At 45.6% G+C, this 27,943-nt stretch overlaps 1 long non-coding RNA gene across 4 annotated transcripts; it reads left to right on the forward strand.

Annotated features, from left to right (window-relative positions):
- Positions 1-1,060: 1,060 nt before the first annotated feature.
- LOC128328435 (uncharacterized) lies at positions 1,061-11,706 on the forward strand. 4 transcript variants are annotated; one of them, XR_008309214.1, is made up of 4 exons: positions 1,061-1,079; positions 4,624-4,750; positions 5,751-5,884; positions 8,031-11,706. It is a non-coding gene; the product is annotated as an uncharacterized LOC128328435 (long non-coding RNA). The 4 variants fall into 4 exon arrangements; XR_008309212.1 differs by lacking the exon at positions 1,061-1,079 and adding an exon at positions 1,113-1,417; XR_008309213.1 differs by lacking the exon at positions 1,061-1,079 and adding an exon at positions 1,113-1,357.
- The last annotated feature ends 16,237 nt before the right edge of the window (positions 11,707-27,943 follow it).

The following is a 27,943-nucleotide window of genomic DNA, read 5'->3' on the forward strand; positions in this document are numbered from 1 at the left end:
AGGGTTGCACTGAATGATTTGTGCATTTCCTCCTTTTAATATTAAGCATGTTAGTGTAATTTAGATTGAAAGAGGCTGTGCCTCCTGCCAAAAGATTGTCTTTTGGATACTTCTGTTTTCATGGAAGTTGCTAATGCACCTCATCATAATCACATTCATTTGCAATGCATCAACTATTTTAAATATACATCTGCTTTCCTGTCAGGCTTGCACAAGAGGTTAAACATATATTCTTAATATTGTCAAATGGCCCTTTTAATGTGATGGCTGCTGGGATCCAATATGTTCTGCACACATTGGAATCAAACACCCACTGTTGTGTGCCAAAATTGCTAATAGGTTCAGATTTCTCAAAGTACAGAGTTCCTGAGAACCTTTTAATTTAAACATTCAGAGTTTTGTTCCCCACCCCCTTTCTCTTTGTGAAAATAACTCCAAAGGAGAACCCATGGTCAGGAGTCACAAAAGTGTGTGTGTGTGTGTGTGTGTGTGTGTGTTTTGCAAAGTTTGTTGACTGGCTGGCTCAGCTGAGTAGCGGCATGGGGTGGTTGGTGGGGGGGGGCACTAGGCAAATGAAAAAATTGAATTACTTTACTATGCAAGTAAATAATTTATGTTTTAATATTTATGTGCATTTTTTTTTAATTTGGGGCCCATTCGTAACATATGCTACAGGCCCCACACTAACTTAACCCGGCCCTGGTCCAGGCCACCCAAAAACTCTCATCCTAACATATCTTGCAGGGTTGCTTTGATGATAAAATGAAGAGACCTCCATGTATTCTTGAGTTTCTCAAAAGATCAGGATACAAATAGGATGCTAATTAAAGAACTTGGAAGACGGGGTATGTTCCTAGCCATGTGTTCTCAGAAGGATGTATGTTTAGGATTTGCAGCCTTCATTTCTTTGGTGACATAGTGTCATGTAAAGTTAGACCCTGCCCCTTTAAACCATGATGCACAGCTCCATTTTTTAGGCTTCTGGCCAATTATCCATAATTTGTGCTGTTTCAACATAGCATATTTCCTTTACTACTTTCTCTCCACCTGTATGAAATGACTTACTATGAACTTATTGGGTGAGAGGGCTAATATTTCTGGCTGAAGCAATGGAGGCTGTTCAAATTAAAAGCATTCCCAATTTTTTTTTTAACATTCCCAGACAGGAGTGCTCAGCCTATAAGAAGTGTGGCTATTTAGCCTTCATAAACCCATAGCATGACCAAGAGTAGTGCCAGAGGAATCCTGGGAAAGTAAAGGCCAAAGTACCAATGGTTTCATACATGAATAAGTCCACTGATCAGTTACAAATGGAAAAAAGATCTGTGTCCTCTGCCTTCTAGTCCTACTGCAGCAAGTAATACATGGATGGGGTTGTCCTAAGTCCTGAGAATCCTATTTCATCTTTTTGCACTAGGTAGAAGGGAAATCTATCTCTTTACCTTGTGATAGGCTAATCTGAGGGGTGCCACTGCTGTGTATGAGCTCATTAGGAGATAACCTAGAATCAGTGCAGTCTCTGAAGAGTCTTCTTGCACCTTCATAGAGATACATTGAACCATGGGCGGAACTACCATTAGGCAAGGGGAGACAGTTGTCTGAGGGCCCCATTGCCTGGAGGGCCCCCCCCAGAGACACCTCACATGACTCCCCATTGCCCCCTGCCCCCTCAGCCACTTGCCCTGTTCGCCCTCTCTCCTGCTTGTCCTCCTGGCCTGCAATCTAAAGCAGGGGACAACCTGCTAGGAGCTCCTTTTCTCCCCGTCCCTTAGCTGATCGGCCGGTGGGAGGGGCTTGCAGGGAGGCCTCCATGTAGGCCTCGCTGAAGCCTGAGCTTGAGTAGGCCATCAGGCCCCAAGAAGGAAGGAGGCTGGCAGCCACCACAGTACTCTGCAGCAGACACTCTGCCCAGGCCAGACAGCTCAGCCTTTGCCAGGTAGAATGTGAATTCCTTTTTGTGGTCCCCCCCCCACCCGCTGCCCATATATAGGGATCTGCTTGCCATAGGACTTTGATATGGGGGGGGGGGAGGGAGAGACTGAGAAGTCTGTGAATGTTTAATTTAAAACAGTCCTATAAGTGGCTTGTTTCATGGCAGAAAATTACAAAAACTTCTGGAACAAATATATTTTATTCATTCATTCATTCATTCATTCATAAATGCACTTATGTTCCAGTTGTTTTGCAAACCAGAAGGTCTGAGTGAGAACTGTGAAGCATGTGTGGTGCTTTTATATTATTTTATTTTTCTTATGTGTGAACTGCTCCCCAATAACTTGCAGGGACTTCACGGTAAATCTGGCCAACATGTGAATGCAGCACCTCCATTCCAGAGGAGATGTGTGTTAAAGGGTTTTAAAAGCCCCTTGTGAAAAACCTCCTGGAATCAAACTTTACTGAATTTGTTCAGAATTCTGAGAAAACATACATAGGCTCTCACTGCATGGTTGAACGTCTCCTTTGCTAATCTGCAGCGAGGGGCCCATTTTAATCATTAGTGTTTCTAGTTTGTTCTAGGCATTAAAAGTAGCACAAATATATAGTACTAAATGTATATCACTATATATTGTGAAGTGTGTGTGAGTGTATTCAGTGAGATGTATTTTCAGGCAGCATACTTATTATGAACTATCGGACTTAAATTCTTGGAAGCCTGGGGTGTGTGGAGGCCCTGGACTTTGAGGGGGGGGGTTATTTGAAAATCTCATCTCTGGGCCCACTCCAACCTTGCTATGCCCCTGCATTGAACTCTTCAATAGCTCTGTATATGAAGTAGAGATGTGCACAAATCAATTTTTTCAATTTGATTTGTCCCCGAATTGAATCACCCCCAATTTGTTTTGGGCCCAAATCTCCCCTCCCCGAATCACCCCAGATTCGATTTGTACCTGAATTTTTAAAATCTGAATCAGTTCAGATTTTAAAAAGGGTCCTGGGGCCAAAAGAGTGAGGTGGGTGGCAGTGCCCAATGAGTGGAAGCTACCACCCAAATTTCAAAGAAATGGGCAAATGGGTGATTTTTAAAGAATTTTTGAAGTTTACGGGTCTTTAAGCTTCCCCCCCCAGGGAATAATGGGGATTTCAGCAGCCTTAGTTATAACTCCCGAGGGGGGGGAGCACCAGGGGGCCCCAGAGCAGGTTGTGGTGGGTGGTAGTGCCCAATGGGTGCAAAGAAGCTACCACCCATTTTTCAAATGAATTGGGCAAAGGGGTGATTTTAAAAGAATTTCTGAAGTGTGTGTGTCTTAAGCTTTTCCCCATAGGGAATAATGGGGATTTCAGCAGCCCCATAACTCCACTTGGGGGGCACCAGGGTGGCCTAGAGCAGATTGTGGTGTAGTGCATTTAGGATGCCAACTCACCCCTAAAACCACAAGCCAGGCTAGCATGCAGCAGGGGCAGGCAGACAGGCTGGGTGGCAAGGCAGGCTGGACTCAGGCTGGCAAGGCGAAGCAATAAGCAAGTCAAGTCAAAGCAAAGTTCTCTCTCTCCTCCCACGAGGCAGAAAGGCAGAATGGTGGCTGCTGCCTCTTTAAATCTATTCAAAAATCCCTCCTTGAACTCCCCACACCCTTGCCTGTTCTTCGACCCTTCCCCTCGCCAGTGTGGGGTCATTCAGCAGTAGCAAGAGCCAAAAGAGCCAGTCTGGAACCAGGAGGGCATTGTGAGCAAATCAGTCCATGCTTTCGTTCACCAATCTGAGGATTGGAAGGGTGAGAAATTCAAAATGATGTCAAAGCACCAAATGGAGACTGCACGGAGATCTCCACAAAATGGAGGTCCGAAACAACCAAACATTCAGCTCTGAAATTTGGGCGATTTGTTTTGGACCCGAATCTGGCCGGGCTAGCAGAGGGGTAATTTGTTTTGTATACAAATCGCCTGAAACAGGTAGATTCGGGTACAAATCATTCTATACCTGAATCGTACCGGACATCCCTATTGGCTATCTATATTAACCTTATAGGGGGAAAATTGGGAACACATGAAAAATCTGCCACTTGTCATATTTTTGGAAACCAAATGTTTAGCTTTTAGTGTTCATAGCTTGCAAGATTCCCCCTTTTGGGCCTACATCCCAGTAGGCTTATCTGCTCACCCAGCTCTCTGTGTATGTGTGTGTGTGTGTGCGTGCGTGCGTGTTTTTCCGGACCAATAGGAAAGAAATTGGGTACAGTTGTAGGGACACATAGGGACACCTCGCCGGCATAGTTTGTGATATCAACCATCTCAATTCAAGATGGCAGATGCGTCAATGTTTGAGGTGCAAGTGACTAACTTGTGAACTGCCCCATGTGGTATAAAGATATGATAAATCAATACAATATTTTTTAATTTGGATTTTAAATGTGCGGTTCGCAATGCTTTGGGGAAACTGCCTGCTTTCTAAGCAAGCCTCACTGGGGTTTTTTCAAACTCTTTGTTCTCTTTCTGGCATCACCCTCTATGACATCACCTAACTGTCCTCTGAACTGTCAACTGCTCAGAAGTTTGCTGGGAGTCAATTTCTGCTGTTTCTGAAGCAGTTTCCAGCCTTGAATAGGAGAGTGGATCTGGGAGAGTGGCTGCTTCCTCTCTTCTCTGCTTTCCTCTGCCAGGGTTAGCAGAAGGTTTATTTTCCAGGTGCAGTTAAAGGCTTCAAGGACCCCAACGGTCAACTCCTGGGAACCTTCAGCATCCTGCCAGGGGAGTCGTGGTCATCATGATGGAAAGGCCTTCTCTTCTGTGCTGTGGCCCACTTCATCAAGTGGTGAGTTTCAAGGGAGTCCTGCCCTCCCTCTGTTCCCTTTGGAGGAGACTTAGGGGGTTTCTGTAAAAAACTACTTTATCTGCTAATAGCTGGACCTCTGTTAACTGGGCCAAGAGATGCCTTTTAACATGGAGTCTCTTCCATTGGGCACCTGGAGAGCAATTATCCCTATTCAGTCCAGCACAGTGGCTCTTCCAGGATCTCCCTTGTGTCAGAATCAGCACTGCTGAATGGGCAAAGAGGTACCTTTGTGGGTAGTTCTCATATTTAGTGAGGGGGGGCGGGGGCAGGAGCAACTGTCCCTATTCAGCACCTTGGCTGTTGATGGTGTCGTATGTGTGTGCACATGCTTGTGAGTCCTTTAAAGGTAAAGTGTGCCGTCTTTGCTAGAATACCAGAGGGATTTACCATTGCCATCTCCTGCGCAGTATGAGAGGATGTCTTTCAACATCTTCCTATATCGCTGCTGCCTGATCTAGGTGTTCTCCATAGTCTGGGAAACATACCAGCGGGGATTTCAACTGGCAACCTTTGGCTTGTCCTTTGGGGACAAGGAAATCTCTTCAGGCATCCTTGTGGCACACAAGGACTTCACCCTTGCCCACTGAGCAAAGCACCACTTTGTAAAGTGGTGACTCTCTTCTATTTAGCAGGATGGGGAGCAACTGTCCCCTAATCAACCCAGCCTAGCATCCTTCTGGGGCTACTGCTGGTCTCTCTGCTGTGCTGCTGCACAGTCTGTGTCCCAATTCTCTTTGGGGTAGGGAACTCTCTTCTCATTCCTTTGGCAATGTAAATCACATTGAGAATCCCTTTTGGTTGAAAATAGCATATCCACATTTGTCATATTTGTGGATCGTGAGTGTGACTGGAAAGAGTTACAAAGTCACACGGTCCCTCTTCCCTGCTTGTGTGCCAGGCTGCACATTGCTCAGACCTGGGTACTGTGGGTTAACTGCTTACACAACTGGATGTATCTGTTTTTTCCTTATATCCATAGAAAAAAAGGCACCAGAACAGGACCATGAAAGATTTGGGGGACAAGTGGTGTTTCCTTTGATCTATCTGGTGTAATGTCAAGATGCGTAAAGATAAAGCAGGATCCAGCAAGGAAACAGCGGACTTTGAAAGAAGGTGTAGTAGTCAAGAAGAGAAGAGGTGTATCTGGGGAGGGAAGGGGAGGGGAGGGGGTAGAAGAAAAAGAGAACCTCATTGGGCAACAGAAGGGGAAAGGCGTAGCAGGGCTGTGGGGTGGATGACAAGAGAAGAAAGGCCTACTGGGCAGGAACAGTCAGTGAGGGCTCAGGAGCAACCAAGCCAACGTGGACACTTGCTCAGGAGGGATCCTTACAGCTTCCTCCAGAGGTGCTCTTACCCCTGGACTTTGGGGCCGAAGTCCAGGGCCTCCACAGCTCCTGGGGACCACAAATCCCCATTATCAGTATTATTATTATTATTATTATTATTATTATTATTATTATTAAATTAATTCGATTTCTATACCGCCCTTCCAAAAATGGCTGAGGGCGGTTTACACAGAGAAATAACAAATAAGATAAATAAAATGGATCCCTGTCCCCAAAGGGCTCACCATCTAAAAAACCACACCATTAGATAGACACCAGCAACAGTCACTGGAAATACTGTGCTGGGGGTAGATAGGGCCAGTTACTCTCCCCCTGCTAAATAAAGAGAATCACCACGGTTGGAGGTGCCTCTTTGCCAGGTTAGCAGGGGTAAGTCTTTATTCTGTCTTGGATGGAGTGGTTGCCCGGCGGAGCATGATGATGCTTAATTTGCAGGGGAGGGGAGCCCCCAAAGGTCTTTAGTTCCTGGCTCCAACATTACCTAGGTGCACCTCTGGCTTCCTCAGAAAAACCAGATAGACATTTTCTCTGAGAAGAAAGGAGAACCCCTCCTTCCTCCTGCTGCAGCCTCCTGTCTTCCCTGATTTGCCGGAAAAGGTGCCATTCAAGATATTCTGTCGTCTGATTGTTTGGGGACTACCTGACTCGGCGTCTTCTGCTTGAGTCTGTCCGGCCAGGATCTCCAGGCGGCACTTGGGCAGAGCAGACACTGGCACCTAACAGCTAGCCGGGAGGGTAGTTGGCCACCCATCCACCCAAAGACTAAAAGACAAAGCTTGCAAAATAAATCAGTCAATCCAGGAGACACCTGGGGAAAAGAGAGAGCCTGGCAGGTTGGGCAGCCACAGCCTACAAAAACAAAAACTGCCCAGGCACACAGCAGCAGACAGCAAGGCACAGTTTGGGGCCGCCAGAGGGGAAGTGCGAGGGGGAGAATCTCAGCATCCCAGCTGTCAAAGGCACCGAAGGCTGTTACAAGTCAGAAGGGTGGGGGAAAGACACAAATATGCAGAATTAAACCCACAGCAGCAGCCAGTTAAACCCACTACCACTAGGGCTGCTGGTACCATTTTTAAAATAATAGAACAATAAGCACTTGGCAAGGAAAATAAAAAGACAGTAAGCCAGACACTGGCACAGTCTCTCTGCCACCACTCTCTGCTCTGCTGCAGGCTCCCTCCTTCGATATCCTCTAAAAGAGTGTGGCTCTCTCTGTCGAGCAGCCCCTTAAATACACTTTGAAACTCCCTGCTTTTGGCTTCCCCTTCCTCCACCCTCCCCGCAAACATTGGGGGCACAATGGCCGCTGACAACACTTGATTTTGTATGATGACAAGCCAACCAAGGAACAAGGAGATCACAAGCCAATTGGAAGGTAATGCCAGAAAACCAATCAGCAAGGGAAAAACACTAAAACAGCCCTCCAAAATGGCACCCACAATCGCCGCTCAAAACAGCAAACCAGTTTGCCACAAAACCAGTTGGTTCTGGGTTGATCTAGAAGAAGACCCCTTTTTGTACGATGTTGTGTTGTGAGATTGTATTGCTTGAAATGCCCTGTTTTGCAGGGAACCATTTAACAGGCAACTCATTCTGCACATCCCTAGTTAAAACTGAAAGCCATTAAGAAAATAAGTCATTTAAGTAGCAGTTCTGTGAATGTAATGCTGACAGTGGTGAGTGAGAGTCCTAGAAAGAGGGACAGTTTTCCAAGTGTCTGTAAGTACTGTAGTCCTTGTCTGCTTCATCATTTCAGCTGATAAGTTAAATTGTCTAAGTCTGTTCCTAACTGGTTGCTGTTTTATTTTGCTATTTGGTTTTATCTGAGAAACTGCTTAGATTTGTTTCATAAATAGTACCTAGATGTAATCAAAAGCTTTCTCTGTTTTGTCATTTTCCTTCATGTATGCCAGAAGGACCAGGCGGGCCATATACTGCTTCCCTACCCTGAGGAAAATCCCATTATCCACTTCCAAATGAAATTGGCACCACTGAATAGGACTAGATCAGAAATAAGAAGGGTCCATATACTAACTTTGGTATTTCAGGAGGACCACCCCACTTCTGCCAGCGGCCCTGAGACACTTGCATAACCCCCTTCAGTATCCGGCCCCGGGACAGTCCCGTACCCCCCTTCTGCAGCCGGCCCCGGGACAGTCCCGTACCCCCCTTCTGCAGCCGGCCCCGGGACAGTCCCGTACCCCCCTTCTGCAGCCGGCCCCGGGACAGTCCCGTACCCCCCTTCTGCAGCCGGCCCCGGGACAGTCCCGTACCCCCCTTCTGCAGCCGGCCCCGGGACAGTCCCGTACCCCCCTTCTGCAGCCGGCCCCGGGACTGTCCCGTACCCCCCTTCTGCAGCCGGCCCCGGGACTGTCCCGCACCCCCCTTCTGCAGCCGGCCCCGGGACTGTCCCGCACCCCCCTTCTGCAGCCGGCCCCGGGACTGTCCCGCACCCCCCTTCTGCAGCCGGCCCCGGGACTGTCCCGCACCCCCCTTCTGCAGCCGGCCCCGGGACTGTCCCGCACCCCCCTTCTGCAGCCGGCCCCGGGACTGTCCCGCACCCCCCTTCTGCAGCCGGCCCCGGGACTGTCCCGCACCCCCCTTCTGCAGCCGGCCCCGGGACTGTCCCGCACCCCCCTTCTGCAGCCGGCCCCGGGACTGTCCCGCACCCCTCTCTTCTGCATTCAGCCCCGGGACACTCCCGCACCCCTCTCTTCTGCATTCAGCCCCGGGACACTCCCGCACCCCTCCCTTCTGCATTCAGCCCCGGGACACTCCCGCACCCCTCCCTTCTGCAGCCGGCCCCGGGACACTCCCACACCCCCTTCTGCAAATGGCCACAATTCAGTCCTGCCCCCCCATGATTTCCCTCAGGGTAGGGATTAAAATGCTGGCCAAGAAACGAGAACTCCTGCAGAAGTTACTACAGCCAGAAAAGGCAAGGGAAATGCAGAATCCCAGGAGGACGGGGCAGCTCTAGATGGAACATATGCAGTCGGTGTCCCAGAAGTGGAAAATGCTGTTGAGATTAAGGCTGTCTTACCGAAGGACCCACCTCATGGCTGAACCAAGGTTATAGTCAGTATCAGTTACTGGTTTTGTATTTTTGTTTTTGAACTGCTTGTTTCCTTTCCCCGTATTTCCCAATTTGGGTGCAAAGACATGGTGAACCCAATTTGGGGATGGATCCTCAGAAGTCTTGGATGTGGGTGTGTCTGGGGAGTAAAGGGGCTATGCAGAAGGGATTGGCTGCATCCAAGTTCCAATTCTGTGGAGGGCTGGAGAAGACAAGAGTTGGACCAAGCCAGGATGGGTGGGGAGCTTGGGAGGAGAGTGGGGCAGTGGAGGTGGGGCAGCCCTACTGGACTCCATGGGACACTGGTGTGCTGCCCTCCTCTGCTTCCATTTATATATAAGGTGTGGGGGGGTTAAGCTGATGATAAGCCTTTTATTTCATATATTTAAAAATGTTTCTACCTTTTATATTCAAACTGCTCTTTGTTAAGACACCCCGGGGTGGTGTGCAGCCCATCGGATCCCTAGCAGGGAGCAGTGCATTCTTGTAATTAATTTCAGTAGATCCCAGTTATTAATTCCAAAGTGGGGCTTCCCCCCAGTTTCTGGGAAGATAAAGCACCCCATCCAGTGACAGCACAAACACCTTTCCACTGCCGGACACTTTCCAGATTACAGTTACAACCACCGTAAAATGCTTCAGCCTGGTGGGATCGAATTGACAACGTAATGAAAGGGTGTGGTGCAAGTCCACCAGCAGGGGGAGAAGTATTTTCCAGTTTGCCCCTCATGCCCTAAAATGGAAAAATACAGCAATCTTTTTACAACGTTGCAGGACTGTAAGAAAGCCATAAAAACCGAAAGAAGGCATTGGAAATGTGAATGGCACCTTGCTGACAGTGCAGGGACTGCAATGTCAATACGTAGGCAATACGAAAGCACTCTTTGCAGATCTGTAGTGACATTATGGTAAGGGTTAATCTGGAAAGCGCCCAGGCTATCCAGCGCAACTAACTCCTTGCAGTGAGCAAGCTTGAGTGAGTCTGAGTGTTTTCTTATCGGAAGCACATAGCTAAATCTCCAAACAGAAATACTACCCGCCAGGCAAAAGAAGGGGAGGGGAAGGAAAGAAGGAATAAAGAAAATCCCTAGTGCCTCCAACAGCAGCGAGGTTGATGGGAGTTGTAGCCCAACAACAGCTAAAGTTTGGCCACCCCTGCAATAATTAATATAGTCTGCTGGTGCAGAACCCAATGTGTTTATTTAGAAAACCCAACACATTTTGGGCAGCAGCTCTTTGGTAGGGGGCTGGATAAAGACATCAACATGAAACCAAGGTAGTTGAAACTGAGGGTCATTGAGAAAATGACAATTAAGTCGTAGCAGGTCTGCCAATCTGAAGCTCACACTTGTTATCTTTTTCTTCTTTCTCCATCCTAGCAGCAAAGAAGCCCTTCCCAGAACAACTCTTGGCATTGTTATTGAGGCAAACGCAGAGGGCAATCTCAGCCAGGTCAATACACCTCAACACAAATCAACAAATCTCCCCTCTGGGTGGATGGAATTGTGGGCCCTAGACAAGGCAGGAAGAGGTTGAGGAGAGCAAGCCCACACCAGATTCCCACTCCCTTTAAGGCTAGGTTCCCCAAAGCCTCAAGTCCATTCAAGATGTTGGGAGAAGACCCACCACCACCAAAGGTTTCTTCTGTGTGGAAGGCAGGATAGTTCTCCATACAGAGGATTTTTGCCTTCACCTCTGAGGCAAAAATCACCCCCTTCTTATCAGGGAGGCATTGTTGCACCACAAAGCTTCACCCCAGGCGTCAAAGCCACACCTTAGTTCACAGAACCCCTCTCAAACTAGTTTCTAAAGTTGTGGCCTGAGTTTGCAACCCTTTCCGCTGCCCCATCTCTTGATTCTGAGCCTGGGTGCAAGACTACACCTTCTCCTAGCACTGCATGCAGTGTGGCGGGTGCTGGTTTTGCATCCGTTCCTGGCAAGGTATAAGAAACAAGCCTGGAAAACGCAATGGACCATGCTGTGACTGCATCCTCAGTAGGGCTGTTCCTGGATCGGCATGTCTGAACCGGATGAATCATTTTGGTGCCCCTCTAACGAGGCGCTGAAATGATATGAGCACATCCCTTATCCTCGGTCCATAGGGCCATCCAGGGGGATGAGGGCATGCTAATAAAAGCAACCCCCAACCTCTGCTGGTTTTCTGCAGGAACACCTTGGCATCTGCTCACACACACCCCTGGGCGACAGTGTGGGATTAGCTGGCCGCCTTTTGGGGCTGAGTAGGAATTTTTCCCATCCACCCAGATTGGCCTGGAGGTGGCTGGTTTTTTGCCTACTCTGCACTGTTGCACTGGAAGGGGTTTTTGATCTGGCCCATGTTAGGAGCGGTGCCTTTAAATAGAGTAGCCCCATGGTCACCAGCACCGTGATGGCAGGTCAGAGGAAGGGATACGGTGCTGCACCCTAGGGGTGGCAGCTGCATTGTGGCTTGGCTACACTGCATCTCTTTGTTGAATCTAGGTTAATAAAGTTATCGCCCTAGTTTTAACCCATTTCCTGTGTCGTGTCATTTATTTGGGGCTATGGGTGCCAAGGAACTTCATGACAGAATTCTTGCAAGATGTTCACAAGTAGCCCTGAGTAGGATCTCTAGAGCTGCAAGGACAAGCTTTGCAAAGAGGCAGGATCCACAAATCCAAGAGAAGCAGGATTGCTCATTCTGCCCTAGCAGCACTCTGGGAGCCAGCCCTACCCTCCAAATCCTCCAAACGGGAGGCTGGTTCATACACTCACACAATCCATGCAGTGGCAAAGCTCTGCATCCAGGCTGCAAGTTGAAGATGGGTTTTAAAATAATATTTTTAAGGAAACTCTCTGGGTGTGGAAACCTAGCATGTTGGGGAGAAGGCTCCAACACAGGTGTGCAGACAGAGGGAAAGCTTGAGGAGCTTTTAAACTCATTCATTTTGTGAGTGGATATGGGTTGTTAGGTTTGGCAGTAGTGGGGGGGTGTACAGTAAAATGTGGGGGAAACTCCTCAATTGGCTGGGGTGATGTGTACCCTTGGTTCAATGGAACCCTTTCCCTAAATTGCTATCTTTCTATGTGTGGTGACCTTTTGGAGGGTGGATCGCACAAATCACACACCTGAAGCTTGAAGTGTTTGTGTTTGCCCTGATTGGAAGCACATGCTATTCATGTAAAAGTAAATCAATCTATATAAGCCACAGGTAAAGCAGACACCAGCTACAAAAGTGGAATCCATCCTGAAGCTACAAGGGCAGCTCTGCTAGCCTATTTCAAAAATGCATACATACACAATAGAACAATCACAGGGTTTCCAGTGATGCTTGCTGCAGCTATGAACTATTTCCTATAACTTAGAGGACACCATGGGAAGCAAAGATGCATGGGGACACCCTCCCCCTACTCCATACCTGCTGAACAGCTGGGTAACACACTCTGCCTGCCTTAGGTGTCCACCACTTAGCCTGGGTGTTCGTCCTAGTAAGCAACAATTGTTTAAAAAAATTAAGATCATTCCCTTAATCCTTGCCCAATATTAATGTTACAGAGGGACATATTAATGTTACAGATACTGGCCACAATCCAGAGAAATGCCTGTTTCGCTCTCTACTTAGCAAATGGGTTTTAAAAATCATTTTCCTTCCAGCAGAATCCTGAATCCATGCCTTCTCTACAAACACCACACTGAGCACCATAACGCTTCAAGAGGTGGGGAGTGGGGGAGACTGATGAAAAACAGGTTTTGACTGGTCCTGGCTTGTGCAAGTCCAAAGTTGGCAATAAATGGAAGTACTGTCAGGAATGTGATAACCACATCTCTGATTCAACTGGAATTGGAGATTCTGCCTGTGTTGTGTAATTCTGGCTTCATACCTGCTAATCTTCTTTGACACTGCTGTTATTTGCTGCTTTATTATTGTTTCTTGTTTACACAGTCAGGCAGGTGTTATTGACTGGTTTGTTTTATCCAGACATCAAGTCCTTCCCAAGGACCTGGGATGCCAGAATTTTATTGTCAATTGTTATAGATACCGTCGCAGAATATAGGCTGTTCCCAGTAAAGCTGTTTTTTGTAATTGGCTGATGGTGATTTCTGTGGCCCCTATGGTGTTGAGGTGCTCTTCAAGGTCTTTTGGAACTGCACCCAGGGCGCCAATGACCACTGGGATTATTTTGGTCTTTTTCTGCCACAGCCTTTCAATTTCAATTTGTAGATCTTTGTATTTGGTGATTTTTTCTATTTCTTTTTCTTCTATTCTGCTATCCCCTGGTATTGCTATGCCGATTATTTTGACTTGTTTTTCTTTCTTCTCGACTACAGTTATATCTGGTGTATTGTGTGGCAGATGTTCGTCTGTTTGTAGTCGGAAGTCTCATAATATTTTTACATCTTCATTTTCTTAAACATTTTCAGTTTTATGGTCCCACCAATGTTTGGCTACAGGTAGCTTGTATTTTTTGCAGATGTTCCAGTGTATCATCCCTGCTACTTTGTCATGCCTTTGTTTGTAGTCAGTCTTTGCGATCTTTTTACAACAGCTGATTAGGTGGTCCACAGTTTCATCTGCTTCTTTACAAAGGCGGCACTTGCTGTTTGTGGTGGATTTTTTGACTTTTGCTCTTATTGCATTTGTTCTTAGTGCCTGTTCTTGTGCAGCCAGTATTAAACCCTCTGTTTCTTTCTTCAAGTTGCCATTCTTAAGCTATTGCCAGGTCTTGGTGATGTCTGATTTCCCACTTATATTGTGCAAATATTGACCATGCAGGGGCTTATTTTTCCATTTTTCTGCTCGGTTCTTGACTTGTTCTTTCTTGTAGGCCTGCTTTCTTTCATGGGTGTTGAATAGTTTCGCGTTATTGACCATTTGAAGTGCATCTTCTTCACTGTCCTTGATATATTCTTCAAGGCCTCTTTTCTCCTCCTCTACTGTTCGATGGACTTGCAGCATTCCTCTTCCACCTGAGCTGCGAGGGAGGTATAGCCTATCTACATCACTGCAGGGGTGCAGAGCATGATTGATGGTCATGATTTTCCTGGTCTTACAACCTAGCGTCTCTAGCTCTGCCTGGGTCCAGTCTATTATTCCTGCAGTGTATCTGATAACAGGTATAGCCCAGTTGTTTATGGCTTGTATGGTGTTCCTGCCATTGAGTTTGGACTTGAGGATTTTTCTAACTCTCCTGATGTATACGCTTCCAATTTTTCTTTTAACTTTAGTGTGTGCGACGTTATCAGCCTGGAGTATGCCCAAGTATTTGTAATGTTCTTTCTCTTCCAGTTTCTCTTCTCAGTTATTTTTTGCTTTAGTTCTTGTTGCTTTTCTGTTAAACGGCATTCGGGTTTTTGAGGTGAAGGCAAAGGGGAGGTTGCTTGGTTTTGATTTTGAAACAATTCACAACAGTGGTATCCTCTATTTCCAACACCTCCTCCACCTGCGCCTGAGCAACTGCGTCAGTTGGTGGTAGTTCTTCTTCCATATCTTGAGCCTGTGTTGCTCTTTGCAGTTCTTCCAGCTCAACTCCTGTGAATACTTTATTTCTTATTATGAATCTTCTCTGGTCTGCTAGCCTTTGTTCTGTTATTTCTGTATCTGGATGCTTCTCTTTCCAAATTTGGTACATTCTTTTTAAATCTCTTCTAGTTGGACTAGACTTGTAATAGCAGATCGTTATTTCCTTGTTGGCATTTTTTGTATATTTTTTTCGGTTAAGCGACGTTTCTTCCAGTAACCTTGTAGTCTCCAGCCCCGGTTGCTCAACTGAAGATCCTGAGTCCTGTTGCCCACTTGCCACCAGATGTCCAGGGACTATAGCACCTGGCGCGGTCCTTGTTGACCCGGGTGACGACCGATCCGGTATAGATTTATTAAAGTTACGTCTCACCATATTGTTGATGGGAGAGGCACTCTTTGTCTGGCTCCTCTGGTGAGACCTGTCCAGTATGGTTGGACCTCTGGCATAGCTCTCACCTTCCTCAGAGCACGCAAGCCCCACAACCACGCCAAGGTAGTGCCTCACTGTGGTGCCTCACTCACACAGCATTCGAGTTGTTGTTGCTATTATTATTATTATTATTATTATTATTATTATTATTATTACTAATTTACTACTACTTCCACTACTACTACAATAATTTCCCTTCTATCTGTTAAAGAGGGCAAAGGCTTTGGACATTATCCAGAAGTGAGAGTACGGGATGTGTTAATTACACTTCTTTTTGCGTGTTATGTGACACATCTGCAGTGAGAACTGAGGTGAGATGGCTGAACAGGCTTCATTTCACAGCAAGAAAGATGTGCAAGTTCCAGTTTTGGAAGCTGCAGAGTAAGCATGAGAAGAGGAAGTGTAAGTCATTCAAACATAGTTTTGCAAGGCATACAATTTTTTTTTTAACAACTATAGCCATTTTGCTGTGGGAGATCCCTGGTAAAAAGCCATCTGATCAAGCTTGATAGTAATTTCATAAGGGATTTCTAATTAAATTCAAATGAAGTCTGAGCTGACAGCTCAAAACTAAAAGTTAAAGGTGTTGTGGGTTTCATGCTAAAGCAAAACATGATACCCACAGCAAAAATTTACTTCACAGTGCTAACAGAGTCACCAGCTATTCAGTGAGGGAGCTTTGCTTGCAAGTGACCTCAGCTGGATTTCACCATATGGCTACAAGAACTGTTAATGAGAAAAAGATCAAGCATGGAGGAAATAATCAGCCAAATACTTAGTACATTCAGTAATGACATTATCAAGCTCATTTTCTTGTGCACAAAAGATAATGAAAAAGCACACCCACTGAAGTGTTTATCTCTGCAGTTTACGGCTTTTTTAAATTGTTAAATGCCTGTGAGCTTCTGCAGAAAACATAGCACACAAAATAATCAGCTATCATTTTCTTAATTTTACCATAAGTCTTATTTATATGTCCACACAATACATGGTTGGTGATTACAGAAATAGTTCTTCATTTTTTAAAAAATGGATGCGTCCTCGGTAGGTTAACAAAAGTCCACACTGACTATTAATGAGCAGAATAAAAACTATCAGAATGGCTTCCTTTTTTAAAATGAGAAAATGCATGGCAGCTAAGTCAGATTACAGTCTTACAATGTAAGGCAAGGGCATGGGGACACCATGAAGTGAGAGAGGTGATTATGGCTAGAAAGCAAATGGTCTCGAGTAGCTGTCAGATTAATCATTCTATGAACACCTTATATACAAGCATCAAGATCGAAGGACATAACTGTACAGCAGGAGGCATCAACCCTTCTGAGTTTATGGAAGCTTTTTCTCCCAAACAGCTATTGAGTAGCATCCCCATCTGTTGTATACTATCCAGTCATCTTTTGTGTTTTGTTGTTGAGAAGTTTGTCCCAGTGGGGATCTTGTAGAGAGTGCAGGGGGTGAAGTCAGTAAGAAAAGGGAGGGAAAGGGAAAGGAGAAGGAAATGGAGCTATTTCTGGAATAAAGTCTTCGTTATATCCACATAAAATTGTTTTGTTTTTATTTATTATATTCGACCATCACTGATCAAGTATTACTTGGGAGTAGAAAGAGCAGTGAGGTAGAATCTGGCATGTGCTTCCCTCCTCCCTCACTACGATTTGGCAGTGTAGGAACCAAAAACACTATTAATATTAGGAAGAATGTGCCCTGCACAATGTTCCTATATGCGTCTTAGTGCAAGATCCCACCCCCCACCCCCACCCTCCAGTGTTCCCTATAATTTTTAAAACCAGTGAGTAGAAAGAGTTTTGTCCTGGGCAGCTGCATCAAGTCAGTGTGTGCACATAACTCTCTCTCTCACACACACACACACGTTAATGAATTTTGCGTTTTGATTTGTTAACCCTTTTTTCCTCTGAGGGGAGGAGCTGCCATTGCCTCCTGTCCTCCTCCCCGCCAGCTCTAGCTTCGGTCTCTCTGGATGCTGCCAGGGGAGAGCCGCTGGGGAGCCGCTGCCTCCCATCCTCATCCTTCCCATATTTCTTTTGGTTGCTCTGGCTGCAGCCACCTCCACCTCCCGTCCTCCTACCCCCTGCCCCCAGCCCCAGTCTCTTTGGACTCTGTCTGTCTGGGCTGCTGGGGGCTGGGGGGAGCCACTGGGAGGGAACTGCTGTCTGGCTACTGCAGATCTGTAGCCATCCCGTCTGTCTACTGCAGATCTCATGAGATCTTCAGCCAGAACTGGAGGAGAAGGAGGCCCGGCTGGTGGTGAGGGGGAGGAGGCGGCAGCGGCGTGGCAGTGACCCAGCCAGGGAGAGGGGGAAAGTACAATAATGCTTTCCGTCCGGGGAGGGAGGAAACACGGTGTCAGGGACCAGGTGCCAGGCAGTTGGGCAGCAGTGGCAGGGGCCTGTGCAGGGGTCTGGAAGTTTGGGCATGCGTGCACACACAGGCACTTTAGAGGGAACAGAGACCCCTTCCCTGTTCCACAGGACCTTTGCACAGGAAGTAAGAAAGATCAATGTGTAGAAAGCTGCTTATGATCACAGAGTTTTCATCGGATCAGAGCTCAAGGCTAGATCACATGTCAGGTGCATGAAAGCTAATCTCAGATACTGTATATACCTGAATCCAAGGCAAGGTTTTCCCCAAGTTTTTTGACATTAGAAAATCAGGAGGTTGTCTTAAATCCAGATTCCTGTTCCTTTCAAGTACATACAGGTATAACCTGTATTTAATCTCTACTTTTTAAGGTAAATTAAATTCAGAGTTGTCTTAAATTCAGAGTTGTCTTTGATTCGAGTAAGGTTATGACAAGGGAAAAGTAACCCTTATGCTCAATGAATTCCAGTTTTCATAGGCTGCACTGACCATAGTTCATATTCCTCTGACCCTGCTTCCCCAGCACAAGTGGCAAGACCTTTTCAGTTGTAGCACCTAGACTACGGAATGCTATTCCTAGGGAAATTTGCCTGTAGCCATCATCATGTTTGTTTTGCCTTTTTGTTAAGACATGACTCTTAGGGATGTGTTTGTGGGAGGATTAGGCATTTGTGGGAGGTTTATTTATTTTGCTGCTTTACTGAGGGTTGACTCCTTGAGAGTTTGACTGCTGCTGATGTTTTTTATTGTTTTCTGCTGATAATTTTATTTTACTGCCATTGTATTTTGTCTTGTTTGATTTGTATTGATTCTGTTATTGTTTTAATGTCCTGTTTTTCCCTGTTAGCTTTTTTCAATTTCTGAAAGAAAAGCAGAATATACATTTTAAAAATAACTGCAGCCATGTGACTTGCTGTTATGAAGTGTGCCATGTGCCATACTTTTAATTTTACCTAGGTAAAACCTCTTTTGCATTAGTCTGCTGCTTTAGGTAAACCAAGAAAGAGAACAGGCATACTGTATTAAAAACTTAAGGAATCGTTCCAGTGTGCAAAAAGTATGTTATCTGAATATGAAAACAGTATATTTTCATGAAAGAATTTGATGAGGAAGCTATTTATAAAAGCCCTTGCAAAGCAATTAGCTGTCCTTTCCACATAACAGGATGCAGTTCCAAAATAGCTCCTTCACAAAAGTGTTCAATTGCTAATTTTCATTGTGAAGCTTGCTTTCAAAAGAAGAAAATGCAGGCAGAGAGAAGAATAGCTAGAAGGTGGTACAGTAATTCCTATCAGGCAAGAGCACACATCTGTGGATGCTTCTGCTACTGCCACTGCAGTTTAACATCATGGGGACAGTTATTTGAAGCCCTAGGTTTTTTGTTTTTGTTTTTAAAAAAACTCTTATTCTCAGAATCTGAATCTATGTGAGGGAAGCCCTAGCAAGGGTCTTGATTCGAATGTGGTTACATTTGTATCCACAGTGTCAAAGCAATATTTATATTTATCAGCAAGTGAGATCAATAGGATATAAGGGAATACTGGAATGTCTGTGAAAGTTTATTGGTGAATATCTGGATTTATGGTAATAAAGGTTTGTCATGCCTACTTCCTTTGTATCTTAGGATACACCAAGATTGGTTGTGACATATGAACACACAAATTTTGACCCAGAACCCTAAGGCTCTTGCAAGTTTCAAATCTTGGGTTCCCTGAAGCAATGTGCCAAGATTTGTGGGTTCAAACATCACTACCAATCTGAGCATATCCTAACCTACAAAGAAGTAAGCATGCATGTGGAGATGGGAGGGGAGAGTGTGCACCCCTAGATGTGGCGTTTTTGGTTAATCCATTCCTTCATCCAGGCCAGCTTTTGAATGGGACGAAACTCCTATATCAGGCAGCAGCAATACAGGAAGGTGCTGAAAGTCATCATCTCATACTGTGTGGGAGAAAGGCAATGGTAAACCCCATCCTGTATTCTACCAAGAAAACCACATGGCTCTGTGATCACCAGGAGTTGACACTGACTTGATGGCACAACCTTTCCTTTCCTTTTAGTTAATTGTATCCCAGTTCTGGAGTAGAGGCAGGGCTAACAAAAAGTCAGGAGCAAGAGCACTGAAAGGTAGTCTGCACTTGCCTCTCTGTACATAATATCTATTTCATTAAACTATTCATATTCCTGATTCCACTCTACTGCCTTGTCCTTGCCACAACTCTTTCCCTTGGATTCTACACCAGGAATAAGGGAGACTGTGCACACCTTGGATTCTGTGCTAAATGTGAACCCACCCTCTTACAAAGAAACAAAACTGTGTGCAGCATCTGACAAACAACTTCTTTAATGCTGACCCTCTTCTCCATTAGGCCGTACAGTACTGTTATAGGAAGGCTGCACTTCCTTTCAGAAGCAAAGTCATTGTTCAGCTGCTAAGTTTCCATTTGGGGTACTATTCAAGAAAGATCAGCTGATCCAAATGAGCCATATACTGCGGTGATATAGCCCATTATCTCTCTGTGTATGCATCTCCTGTAGTCTAAAGAGCCAGGTATAATTGCTATGGTCTTCACCAGCTCTCGGAAATTCAGCCACCTCTGCCCAAAGAAAGAAAGAAGAAAAGAAAAGATGAGCTCTGAGTAACTAGCATGAGCAAGAGAATCTATCTTTTATAACTAAAAATGTTATCTAAACTGTGGATCAGCCTCTGTCAGAAACTTGAATAGAGGCTTCAAGCTGCAGCCTGGCAGGAATGTGATAGATTTCACATTATTGGCTCTGCTATTTTTCCCCCACCTGCCACAACAGCATTTGTAAACTGTACTGCCTGGTGACTGATGATGCCAAGGGTACACAATGAACAGAGAATAGGAGAAGAGATGAAAAGGCACCCTGCTGGCACAGGGAGGAGAAGCAGCTCTTCATCATGCTATCACGGATGCCACTTTGTGAGTTATTTATCAGTGCTCTCTGTCTTGCTTCCCAGGATTAGTACAGCACACCAAACTCATTAAAATTAAGTGGTTGGAATGTTGCATGTATTTGTAATTGGCAACGGGTTTGTTCTTTTGCCAGAATTACTAACTCAGAGATTTTGCTGTCTTGTTGAAAAGTGATGCCAGGGCAGAGCTACCAATCCCGATACAATGGAATGTTATCTCCACTATATTTTTTAAGTAAACCTCTCATTTATTGTTTGTTTGATCTGATAATGGTGATCCCTTTTCAAGCCCACAGTTTTTTGAGCTCTCTGTGTGTGTATAATGTTTTTATTGCCTCTTTTACAAAGCACAAAAAGAAAGGAGGATTGAACTCCTGGGCTGGTTTCCTTGTGAATCATTTAAAATGAATGAAGGTTGGCTTATGATTTGCTGTAGTGAGAAGCTATCCACCTACAATGTAATAAAAGATTTAGTGAGTTCAGCAGTCTCACTGCCAATCAGGTAACTATAAAAGGAACATCCCAAATTATAAGCATTTGTTAAGAGTAAGAATATAAGTCCTGTTCATTTAGGGAGCTATTATCTTGTCAGTGCACACAAAGGACTTGCTTTAATATTAGCATTTATTAGTGCATAAAATAAAGGTCTGTTTCCTTATCCTCTATCACTAAATAGAATCCTTTGCAAATTCTCTTTCTTTGCATGGATATAGAGAAAATGTGCTAATAAAAGATACAAACAGGCTGGTCTGCTAAACTTGGAAAAAAGTGTCTAAGTGCTTCACTAAAGGGATCCAAAATTGATAGGAATGTCGAGTAGGGCTTGTGAACTTCAATAAGAGGTACCTCACATTCCTAACAATTTTGGCCCCTCTCATAGATCTTCATAAGCCACACCCTCAGAGGCGGATTAAAGGAGAAGCGGTAGAGGTGACTGCCTTTGGCAGCAAAATTCCCCCAGTGGCTTAAAAAAAAAAAAAGAAAGATTTCATTTGTGTGTGTGAATGTATTGCAAGGCATGCGGGACAGGCGATGGGGCAGATGGACGGATAGCAGCAGCCAGCAGCATGCACACGACGCAATGGAAAACGTGGGTGGCGGCAGCAGCAGTGCTTCGCCTTCACTTGGGCTGCTGCCGGGCAGCCAGGAACTTCTGGCTGGACAGCCACAAACAGCACAGGAAGAGGAGTCGAGAGACGAGGCCAAGGGGCAGGGTTGCCCCCCCTCCCCAGCATGGAGGAGAGGTGTATGGCATGGAGCACCCTGGCTGTGGTGGCTGCAGTGGACCAGTCGGATGGTGATTGGTGAAGCTAACAGGTGCCTGCCCGAGGAGGACAGAGCTTTCCAGCCATGGTGGTGGGGCCTCTGCTGGAGCCTGTGCCCTGGCCCCATTGGCTTGCCCACAGCCGCAGGCAGCTGCTCAGGTCCAGCAGCATGCTTGGGTCATTGTCATCACCCATGCCTCGAATCTCTGTGGAGAGGGGACCGTGGACATGCAGTGCTGTAGCAGCCAGCCACCCCATCCCTTGCATGTCGTGGCCATTGCATTGGCCAAGTGGCCAAGCCTTTGTCTCAGTCTCAGAGGAGGCTGAGTGGCACCGGATAGTGGAGGAGAGCAGGCAGTGGCTGCGGTGGGCTGCTGCGGGCAGCAGCATTTAGTATGCGTCACCATTGGTGACATGTCTGCCACAGAGCGAGTCCCCGCAACAGGCAGAAAGAGGAGGACAAAGAGGACACACACACTACCTGGTCTTCATGCTTGTTACCAGAAGACCAGCTCTCCTCTCGAGGAGAGGGTGAGTTTGCTTGGGAGTGAAGCTGCTGTGAAACACTAAAACAGGCCTGCACCAACTTTCACTGGTGAACAGTTATAGATCCTTTTCAAGACTTGACCCCTTAGCTAAGCAGGGTCTGCCCTGGTTACAAATGAATGGGAGACTAGAAGTGTGAGCACTGTAAGATATTCCCCTCAGGAGATGGAGCCGCTCTGGGAAGGGCAGAAGGTTCCAAGTTCCCTCCCTGGCATCTCCAAGATAGGGCTGAGAGAGTTTCTTGCCTGCAACCTTGGAGAAGCCGCTGCCAGTCTGTGAAGACAATACTGAGCTAGAGCGACCAGTGGTCTGACTCAGTATATGGCAGCTTCCTATGTTCCTAGGAAGGATGTTAACTCCATAGTATCAGTACATCCATCTCAGTGTTTCATAAGTATTTTTTTCCTGCTTCCATAAAGAACTGAAAAGTAAGTGACCCCTAAATAGTCTTGAACAAACTAATCAGCAAATCTTGCAGAGCTTCCAAAAGTTTGAACTTCTTAAAAGCTTAAATCTTACGGAGCTTGCAAAAGTTCAACCTTCACTGGGAACATTCATTATAGCTACATTTTCAAACTCAGCAAGTGGTCATTTGATCACATCTATGCCTCGCAGTCACTTTGCCCCAGTTTATATACTTAGCAAGGCCAGTGCTGTTATCTGATTTGTTATCTGAAAGTTATCTGACTGTTAACTTTTAATCTAATTGTTGCCATTAAACTAATTGTTGTCGTTCTGTCCTCCTATAGCTTCTTGTGCCTCAGTATTCATACCTAGCAATCTATCCAGTAGTTTTTCCATGGATAATGAGTGGGTTTGAACATTGAGGAACCACTTTGGAACAAATGAGGCATGATATGGGAGATCAAGATCACACATCCTTTGCATGCAGAAGATTCCAGATTTAACCATCTGAAACCCTGGAGAGCCAATACCAGTCAGTGGTGGCAATTCTGATCTAGATGGGTCAGTGGTCTGATTCAGTTTATGGTGATATACTCATTTCCCATTGACTTTTTCCTTGGGTACCTACCTCCCCCTTCCACACTGTTGGGGACATCCTGACCCCAACATTAAACCCAGAGGTACTAACCCAGAATTATATGGAATCCAGGCATGTATCTGATTCTATTTTATTAAGGAATCAATTAATGCCTGAACTCAAGGTGAACTCACCAGTACATGACTTGCCTCTGAGGCGGATGGTAATTGCTCTGTGGAGGAAGAGGCAATCCAGCATTGTACTCTCAATGCTTGTGAAATGGGTACTCATAAGAAATACAATGGCCAAGCCTGGTCTATCCAAATGCTAAAATTTAACTTACTATCAGATAATGTCTCTGGAAGAAGCTAGGAGCTGAGCTCACATTTCCTCCTGCAAAAAGTCTATGTTAATCCTTGTTAATGATTGCTCTGCCCAAAGGGGATACCCAATTGCTGTCTATAGAAATTCCACTCTAGGTAGATGCACACAAAGAAAATCTTTAATGGTTTGGGCCCAGGGTATCTGAGGGACCGCCTTCTCCCAAGGGTTGCTGCCTGCTTGACGAGGTCATCTGAGGGGGCTCTGCTCTGGGTGCCGACAATGAGGGAGGCTTGGCTGTCATGCACCCGGGACAGGGCCTTCTCTGTTGCTGCCCTCAAATTTTGGAATGCTCTCCCATTGGCCATCCGCTCCTAAGACTCCATCACAGTTTTTAGAAAGCTTGTTAAATCTTGGCTTTTTATCCAGACTTTTACATGATTGTTTTTATTGCTGCTTCTATGTGTTTTTACTTGTGTGTAGTTTTTTATGCTTGTATTTTATAGATTTTAAATTTGGTTTGTTTTTATATTTTTAGCTTAATATTTTAATTGTTATTTTATTGTATTTTTTTAAACTTTTGTAAACCACCTAGAGATTGTTTTTAATGAAAGGCAGTATATAAATCCAACAATCAATCAATCAATCAATCAATAAAACATTTATATCTTTGATTCTTCTTTTATTAACACTGTTTAACACCTTCTGGGACCAGGCGCCAGAAATCTGGGGACAATTGATGATGCCCATTTGCAAGCTCAGAGATACAGATTTGCTTTGGGGCAAATCTCAAAAAGAACAATCTCCTCCCAATCATCCTTCCTTGGGGGGAAGGATTCCCTTGGGGTGAATCCTTCCTGGCGGGGTGCTGGGGTGGCTCAGAGCAAGTGGTGGTGTAGTGCACATAGGGTTCCAACCATCCCCATGGGTTTCTAACCCATAGGGTACAGGGTTCTGTTGTTTCTGAGGTGTTCTGAGTGTAGATTCTCTGATAGCAAATGAAATTTTCAATACAAACCATGAATCCACTCTCATTTGCTATCAGAGAATCCACACTCAGAACACCTCAGAAACAACAGAACCCTGTACCCCATGGGTTAGAAACCCATGAGGGTTGTTGGAACCCTATGTGCACTACACCACCACTTTCTCTGGGCCACCCCAGCACCTACCAAGTGCAGTTATGGGGCTGCTGAAACCTCCATTATACCTTATGAAGAAAAACCTTAAAGACACGTAAACTTCAACAAATCACCAAAAATCATTCCTCAGCCCAAAACCTTTGAAAAAATTCTGGTAGCTTCCTTGCCCCCCTTGGACACTACCACCAACCCCACACCACTCTAGGCCACCCCTTTCCCAGCAATGTGAAGTGATACACCCTCCATTATACCTTATGGGGAAAAACCTTAAAGACGTGTAAACTTCAACAATTTGCCAAAAATCAGCCCTTTGCCCAATCCCTCTGCAATTTGGGTGGTAGCCTCCACCCATTATTATTAATTATTATTATTATTATTATTATTATTACTACTACTACATTTATATCCCGCTCTTCCTCCAAGGAGCCCAGAGCGGTGTACTACATACTTGTGTTTCTCCTCACAACAACCCTATGAAGTAGGTTAGGCTGAGAGAGAAGCGACTGGCCCAGAGTCACCCAGCAAGTATCATGGCTGAATGGGGATTTGAACGCAGGTCTCCCCGGTCCTAGTCCAGCACTCTAACCACTATGCCACTCTGGCTCTACCACCCCACCCCACTCTTTTAGCCATGGGACCCATTTTCTTGATCTGAATAGATTCGGATTCGGATTAATTTGGATCTGAATCGAATCTGGGTTGATTTGGATGGGTCCGATTCGGACCCAAAAATGAATTGGGGGTGTTTCGATTTGGATCTGAATTGAAACACCAAAAATCCGAATTGCATACCCCTACTCTACTGCGCAGTGAGAAGTCAAGACTGCCCCCAGCCATGCTGCTCTCACTCCTCACTTTGCTCTGAGCATCTGCTTCCAGCCTCCTCGACTGCTTGCAGCTTGCACCCCAGGCTCCTGTTCTCCAGCTCCAGAGTCTCTTCTTCAGCTGAAACCTCACTGCGCTCAAGCTTCTGACCCTGGTAATATGCTGCTTCCACAAGTCTTGGATCCTTCTTTCCTTCTCCCCCTCCCTCTTCCCCCTATTAACTCTTGATGCCAACCATACCACTCCTGTTCCTTCCTTACCTCCCCCAACTTCCATCTATATCTGAATTATGTTAGGTTTTAGGAAGATTTAACACACACACATATGATAGTTAGGAACACTGGGTAAATGTTGTTGCTGGCGATGATTGAAATATTGTTAGTAATACTGATAGATTGTTCCGTTAGATTGATGCTGTTATTCTCAGTCAGATTGATGCTGTTATTCTTTTATACTCAATAAAGCCCATTGAATCATTTAGGAGTGTTTTGGATCTTCTTTCTACCTTTGCGCCCAGACTATACATGGTCACCGTATAAAAGAACTGGCCACTTTGTAACACTGATGAAACAAGCCTAATTTCATATGCTAGCTGCGGAGCATATATGGTATACAAATCAGGCTTGGTTAACAACAGCACTCTAAAAGCTCAGTATGCTCAAGAGCAAACAATTTAAGTAAAAAAACTGATGTGGGAAGGAAAGGATGTCCTACCTCTGACAGCACTGCCATTGATCAAGTTATTCTCAAGTGGCCTAGATGCATTGATAAAAAGTACTCTATGAGATCTGAGCATGGCTCTCCAAGGTCACATCTAGTTTGGTTCTTAGTTACTGTACAATCCATTATTATGAAACATTTGTCACAATATAAATGCATATGCATTTTCTTAATATGATTTAAGAGCTGCATGAAACTAGATCTGTGATCATGTTTGGTTACGAAGGTAAAGTTATGGAATGATTGCATTGATGATTTCCAGTTTTTGAAAAAAGTGCCATTTTAATCTGGAAATCAATGTTCAAAGATAGTCTATTCAGTTCACTTCTGAAGAAATAGTCTCTGACTACCAAAACAAAGCTTGTAATGTTTTCAGACAATGAAAACTGGGTAGGAGAAGTGTCCTACCCAGGTTTGAGAGTTCTGGGAACTCTCAATTTTCAGTTGTGTGGAAACAAATTAGGTAGGAGGAGAGAGAAGTGATTGTGTGGGAGACAGGAGCAGGGTAGGACAAGCCCTTTGGGGTCCCCCAAATCCTCTTTAGACTGTCCTGAGTGGTGTGCTTACTGCTGGCCTGCACTGAGCTGGGCATAGGGGTGTGCACAAAACCAGCTCGGTTGGTTCAGTTTGAATATGAACTGAACTTGAACTAGGGCAGACAGTTTTGGTTCTGGCATTGCTCAATCCCACCCCACCCCCGGTTTGGTTCAAATTTGAACCCAACTAGAACCAGTTCTAAAAGGTTCTACATAGGGTATAATGGGGAACTGGCCCATTATTCCCTATGGGAGGTGCACAACAACAAAGTAAGTGGAGTTCCACCAGGTACCTACATCCATTGGGATCATGTAGATGTTGAGGGAGCTCATGCTTATGCTGCTGCTCATGGAGCAAGTGCCTGGACCTCTCACCTCGGTGAAAATGAGCTGCAATCTTGCGGTACTTCTCCACCTCCAGCACAGTACCTCCAGTGACTGTTGCTGGTGTCTATCTTATGTTTCTTTTTAGACTGTGAGCCCTTTAGGGACAGGGATCCACTTTATTTATTTATTATTTCTCTATGTAAACTGCTCTGGAAACTTTTGTTGAAAAGCGGTATATATATGTTGTTCACAAGAGCAGCCATGGAAGCAGCAGGACCTAGTGGCAGGTGGGCCCATTCCTTGGGCTCCTTGAGTCCAATGGCGTCTGACACAGCAAGGTAGAGTGTGTGTGCCATGCACCGGATGTTCACATGCCCCAGCAGCTGCCCTACAGCAGCTGTAACATTGGAGCCACTGTCTGTCACAATGAAGCCCCTTCTGAGGATTGACAACCTGGCTATCCACTCCTCAGTCTCCACATGCACGGCAGCCCACCTGTGCCAAAATGTGGTGTGGGACATGCTAGACCCAGAGGCAGCCTCTGAGGTCCCCTTTCTCTCCAGGCCCCACCAGTAGGCAGTAAGGGCCAGGAAAGCAGCGTGCATTCCACTCACACTGATCAGTGGTGAAATTCACACTGGTGCTGGGCAACACTGCACACAGCATGCCCGACATGAGTTCCCTGCATCACCAATACAGGGACGGAGCCATGTTCCTACTGAAGGTGGTTTTTGAGGGGATTGTGTAACCAGGGACAAGGACCAGGAGTATCTGGTGGAAGCCAGTGTTCTCAACCACCTGAAACGGTTGGTCATCAGTGGCCATCATTTCCCCT

Source organism: Hemicordylus capensis, chromosome 5 (genome assembly GCF_027244095.1).
Source record: "Hemicordylus capensis ecotype Gifberg chromosome 5, rHemCap1.1.pri, whole genome shotgun sequence".
Classification (NCBI taxonomy): domain Eukaryota; kingdom Metazoa; phylum Chordata; class Lepidosauria; order Squamata; family Cordylidae; genus Hemicordylus; species Hemicordylus capensis.